The following is a 6,476-nucleotide window of genomic DNA, read 5'->3' on the forward strand; positions in this document are numbered from 1 at the left end:
TCTCTAATTTTGTCAAAGTTTGTATCCTTGTTTAACATTGCTAATCTATGGGGAAACGGTAGTTTCTCTCTATATTTTGCGTATGGATCAACAGGATGTCTAACCTTGGCTTTCTGTTTCTTAGGTTGTGGTTTAACTGGTACCTCTATAGGGGTAGGATCTTCAAGTTCTATTTCGGTATCTAGTTCAATATCCGGTGTAGGTACTACTGGTGGGGTAACTATAGGCATAGTTACTTTGTTATCAACCACTCTGCCAGAACGGAGAGTGGTGATGGCATTTAGCTAACCTATGTTTGCATTGTCCTTACGAGTATTACCGTTTACCTCAAAGGCTGTGTTCGTTGTTTTAGGATTAGGTATCGCTTGACCTGGAAACACACCTTTGGGTTGTACTTTCTCTTGTGCTAACTGCTGTAAGGAAAGTTGGATGGCTTGTAAAATCTATTGTTGGGATTGCATAAAGGCGTCAAAACAATCCAGTTGTGGAGGAGTGTTTGTTACAGGTTGTGTGACAGGAACCATGTCAAGTTGATTATTAACAGGTGGGTTGTGATAGTTATGATTAACCGGAACGATACCGCTATTAGCATTATAATTATTATTGTTATAATTATTATAATTAGCCTGACCTTGTCCTTGTCGTGGTGGAGGTTGGTTGTAATTGTTTGCTGGGCTAATATTTTGATTATTAAACCCTGGAGGTGTAACTTGTTGATTATTTCTCCAACTGAAGTTAGGATGTTGTCTCCAAGGGGCGTTAGGAATAGGATAGCTATTAATTGAGCAAACATTATCTTGTTGTGATGTTTGTTGTTCATAGGTGAGAAGATAATAGGAGTCGGGATGCTCAGGACTCAAACATAAGTTACATGGATTAGAGTTGACATTCATAACGGGGATAGGCTTTTGTTGAACAGAAATAGCTTCTACCTTTTTAGTGAGAGATTCGATTAAAGTTTTTAGTTCAGGATCGGGTTTAATCTCAAACATACCGATGGCCTTAACTGTTGTAGAAGAACTAGCGAAGTGGGAGATATCGTCACTACCCCCCCCCCCCCCCAGTTATTATTACGCTTTGTTTGATCTTCTAAAAATTTATAAGCCTCTGAGGCTCCTTTACTGAGGAAACTACCCCATTCATTATGTCAAGAACCTCTTTATGGTGGTGTAACAATCCCTTGAAAAAGGCACGAACTAACGTGTCTTTCGCAAGGTTATGATGTGGGCACTCTATAAGAAGGTCCGTGAAACGATTCCAAGCCTCTGAAAAGGATTCATGAGGATTCTGTTGAAAAAAATGAATCTTGGAAAGCATTTCATTTGTCTTCAGTGGTGGGTAAAAATGTTTCATAAATAGTTGAACAAGTCTGGCCCATGAGTCCACAGAATTAGGCGCTTGGGCAATTAACCAAGACGCCGCCTTATCGGCTAGGGTGAAAGGAAACACCCTCAATTTAATTTGTTCAGCACCAACCGTAGGATGATGGAATGTGGTAAGGACTTGTTCAATCCTATGCATATGCTGATAAGGCTTTTCATGGTCTAACCCATGAAAAACGGGTAACAAATTAAATATATTTGGGGGGATTCGGAAATCCCCCACTGGGTCTGCAAGAACGATGCAAAATTTTGGGCTATCGTTAGAAACACTGAATAACTTGAAGAAATGGAAGTTTGTACTAACCAGTGAAATTTGGGCTGCTTTCGTCGAGGCAGTCGCTACTTCGAGTCCAACTCGAGTTCTAGGCGCCAAAAAGCGGCCTTCGAACTTTGCCTTGATAGGGCACGGGTTGCGCTCAAGTCGAATTCGAGTTCCAAGCGCTTCAACACTAGGTGCGCTCGAAGTTAGCCTTGTATGGGCGCGGGTCGCGCTCAGGCTTGTTTTGTGAATTTTTTTTTAGTTTCTGAACCAAATAATCACTGTTAGAAGCAAACAAGGGTGGGTGGGTTTAAAGGGACTTTGGGAAGACTAACAATACTAATGAAAATAATTCTAAACGGAACTAAGATGGCAGCGACGCCATTTGATAAAAGGGAAAATGATAGTTTTACCTACGAATACAATTACGACAAGGTAAGTAAAACTAATTAAAGCTTAATCCTATTCTATATATTATCAAAGTTTTCTATTCTCGATCCTATTGCAATATAGTTGGAATAGAAAATTCGTTCCACTCCTAGTTCTTTAGAATTCAATGTTAACTACAATAATCAGTTCTACCAAAGTCAATGAGAGTAATGATAGGATTATACTACGATGGGAAACTACTAATCAGGTTACGATAATTCAAACTACGGAATTGCTAATTTGACTATATGAGGAGGAATTAGGGGGATTTGATTCCACCTTAACTCGACTTAATTAACTAGCGAAGATTCGTCGTAATCCCAATTGCAATGCTTTTGCATAAAAAAAATTGGCATTTCTAATCCCTAATTATTCATGGCAATCTCTACCAAATAATAACTAGCATGTGAAGCAATCAAATCCATTCTCATGGTAAACTAATTACTTTCTATAATTGAATAGATTATCACAACAATTTCTAAGCTAACACAATCAAGTTTTCATCAAGGCTTTCTCAAACCCCTCTAATAGAGGTTTTAGCCTTGAATCATTAAACTATCATTTCTATATGAATTTAAGCAAGACATGATATAAATATTATAAATTTACTAATTTGATCTAATCAAGGATTCACAACTAAATTAACAATTAAGAAATGATTATCAACTAATAACTGAATTTAGATTTAAGTAATTTAATAAACCAAAACTAAATTTATGAATAACTAACTATTTTTATTAATCTAATGAAGAATTATCAATGATTCAATAAACTAAATTAAAAACAAGTAAATCACTAATTAAAAAAATGGAGTCTAAGCTAATTTATTTCTGATCTAGGTCTAGCTAATGAGTCTGCCACCTTTCCTCCTTTCAAGAAGAGAAATAGATCCCCAATTTCGTGCATGGGCTTGGAGCTATGTTTTGGGCCGGAAAATCGAACCCAAAACCCAATTTCTTCAGTCCACGGAGGTCTTTCTAGATAGATTTGACTTCAATAGACTTTTTGTCCACTTCTACTCCTCTGATTGGGTCAAGGTTTGGACCATTGGAAATCTCTTTCCAAGACGGTTGTTTTGACATAAGGTAGGCCCAATTCCGAGGTCTGAGTCCAAAGATACGGTCTTCAGAAGTTCTGCTGACTTTTGTGCAATGTTTCTGCCCGCGTTGACTTTGACTTTTTAGCTTTGACCGGGCTTTAAAAAAGTTTTTTCTCCTTGAATCTTGGCTTTTAATCACAGAACTTCTTAGCAACCAACCCTTGCTCTTTTATCTCGCAAAAGCGACACATTTCTGCACATAATTGACTCCAATGCCTGAAATACATAAAATCACGTAATCAGCATTAACTCTTATTTATTACTCGCATAATTGGTCTAAAAGTATTATTGTTAAGGGGTTAAAACTACAGTTTTGAGCTTTTATCAGAAGTGTCAAAACAAGCACATCCTCCCTGGATGCTACAACAGTCAGCCTCGATGAAGAGGATGAGTGGATCATTGTGGGGTACTGCATTATCCTGAGCTCTTGTAGTCAGCTCGTTGTTCATGATCCTCATCTGCTTGGTGATCCGCATTTGATATCGCGCACCCTTTTTAGCGATCTGTCCATTTCGTTTACTTGCTTTTCCAAAAATCATATTTATCTGGAGTCGGCCATTGAGCGGTCCAGCACCTGGAGGATCCTGAACTAACGTCGGATCTCCTCGGTAGTCATGATTTTGCACGATTCGCTATTGCCACAAACCGCCCGGATACCCCTTTCAATCAGATCTTGTAGTTCATTTTTTAGGGTCCTACAGGCTCTGGTGATGTGACCCTTACTCTTATGGAACTTGCAGTAGGTCCTTTGATCTCTTGTACCCAGGGAGCCTGGCTTTAGCAGAGCTGGCCATTTGAGGTAGCTCTGATTTTTTATCGAGTCCAGAACCTCATCTGGCATTTTGTTCAAAGGGGCAAAGTTCCTGTCCATCGAGGGAAGAGGTTCTTCAGCTCCTTCCACACATGGCTTCTTCTGTGGCTTCCCATCGGCACTACTGGCTACATTTTGGTATTTCCCTTTGAGCATTCGTCCTTTTCGGCCCTTTAGCGATTACGATTACAGTCTCTCTTTGATTTTTGAGAAGAAGAATTTCCATTCCCTTCTCAAGGAAGCCCAAGAACTGCCCAACTTATCTTCTTTGCTTTTTGACGTCTGTTCAGGACATCTTCTTCCCACCCTGCATGAGTTTCAACCCTGTCAAGGAGTTCCTCTAAATCGTGGGGTGGTTTCCTGGAGAGAGATCCAAATAAGACGTTGTTTCATCCAACCCTTGTTTGAAAGCTATTATAGCAGTCTGTTCACCGCAAGACTATATTTGGATTGAAATTTCCATGAACCATTGCATGTAGGATCTCAACGCTTCTCCCTCCTTTTTCTTGATGTTGAACAATGCATCAATGCATTTTGGCTGATGCTTGTTGCATGAGTACAGGTCAATGAAGGTCCTAAATAGTTCCTCTGAGGACCTGATCTGACGCTTAGGTAATCTATGGTACCACTAGAGCGTTGATCCAGACAGGGAGGCTTTGAACTCCTGACTCATGACATGGTCATATCTCTCATATTGTCCCATAATGGCACGATACCTGAATACGTGATCGACTGGATCTGACTTGCCACTAAAGACACTGAACTTCGGTTGACTGTACCCACGAGGATATGACTTCCTCATAACCCGTGATGCAAAAAGAGATCTGCTTGCTCCCATTATGGCTGATTGGACACAAAGGAGTCTTGCATTTTCCTCCCCTTTCCTGTCATCCGATGCATTTGTCGGATTAGGTCATTCTTCTCAGTTTCTCATGCACTTTCTTTGGTAGAAAGTTTATTGTTCTGAGTTCTTTTTCGGTGTCTAGGGCCGACATCACGATCCTGGTCTATGAACTCTGGCTCTGAGGCTATTCCTGAGTCCTCATTTGAGTTGTTGTATTCTGACTCAGATAGCTCCGCGTTGAACTGGGTCCCCACGCCTTGGGTTCCTAGTACGACTAGCTTCGGGAGGTTCGTCATCATAAAGATCGATGAGTGGCTCCTTCCCTGTGTCAGACTGATATAAGTACCTTAGCCACTATAATTCTCGCTCAAGGTGGCTCCTTTGCTGTTCTAGAGCCTACACCGCCTGACTCACCTGAACAGACTCTGGGTTGGTGAGGACAGCATTCTCGCCATTTTGACGTTCCTCCTGAGCGTTATTCCTGAGACCTGCTCCGAGAACAACTTGTTCATCGGTGCTAGTCATAGGTCCTTGGGGGGGGATCATTCGCATCTTGTTGACCAACATTCTCTCCCCCTTCAGGCATCTCGTGCTCTTCTTCTCTGATGGCAACGCTGCGTGTGGTAGCGCCACCCTTTGTTTTCTTTGCTCCTGCCATCACAATAGTAAGAGTGTTTAGAATAAATCAATCGTTTGGAACGAATATTTACCTGCTTTCGTTCCCACAGACGGCACCAAAAGAAGTAGAGGAAATTCCAAGTATCCCCTAATCTTCCTCTGTACCTTGTGATCTGGAATCCTTTACTGAATAGAGAAGGGATGAGATAATGGTGAATTTAGGGTTGAACCGTCTTACGGCTGCCTACGTATCTCCTTTGTTCTATTGGAAAATCAAACCCTATTTTGCGTAGTTCCTAAGAACGAATCCCTATGGTTTATATAGGAAGGGTGATGAGAGTCCTAGGGTTTAAGGCTGTCCTCACCGCTTGTGAGTTCCCTTCCATCTTTGGACTCTGCCTTCCTATTAGGATTCCTTTTCTTTATGGAAGTCTAAATCTAGACCATATCTTATGGGAGGTAAGTTTCCTTGTTGATCATAATGTCCTATTGTGCATGGGAAGATTATATCTAAAAGGTAACTCCTAAGATATGTCATCACGATTCCTCCCTTATCATCAAAGATCGCCATCTTCAGTTTCCTTCTGTTCAAGAACTGTCTATATCAGTTCCTAACAACTGGGGTAACTATTATGTTTGAAGGCGGTCAGTCATGTGCCTGGCACATGTCCACTAAACACTCGTGCTCAGCACGAAATCACTTATTCACAGAACTGATCCAATGGTCCTCGTCTCATTTTTGACATCTATAGTCTTAAGTTATTTCCCATACACGTGTCATTTGTTCAGTGACGGGAAATCCCCCCTACACCATACACATGGCACCTTTATGTAGATGGAGCATGCAACAATAGCGGTAGTGGACTCGGGGTTGTGTTAACTTCACCAGAAGAAACACAGCTACAAAAGTAAATCAAGATCAATTTCGCAACATCCAATAACGAAGCGGAATATGAAGCATTAATCACAGGCCTCCGCATGGCACAACAGCTACAAGTTCAGAAACTCAAAGCTCACAGTGACTCACAGCTAAT

At 40.9% G+C, this 6,476-nt stretch overlaps 1 non-coding gene across 1 annotated transcript; it reads left to right on the forward strand.

Annotated features, from left to right (window-relative positions):
• The first annotated feature begins 1,213 nt into the window (after positions 1 to 1,213).
• Positions 1,214 to 1,317, forward strand: LOC147482273 (small nucleolar RNA R71). The gene has a single exon (XR_015207103.1). It is a non-coding gene; the product is annotated as a small nucleolar RNA R71 (small nucleolar RNA).
• The last annotated feature ends 5,159 nt before the right edge of the window (positions 1,318 to 6,476 follow it).

The sequence above is a fragment of the Coptis chinensis genome, chromosome 8 (assembly GCF_015680905.1).
Source record: "Coptis chinensis isolate HL-2020 chromosome 8, ASM1568090v1, whole genome shotgun sequence".
Classification (NCBI taxonomy): domain Eukaryota; kingdom Viridiplantae; phylum Streptophyta; class Magnoliopsida; order Ranunculales; family Ranunculaceae; genus Coptis; species Coptis chinensis.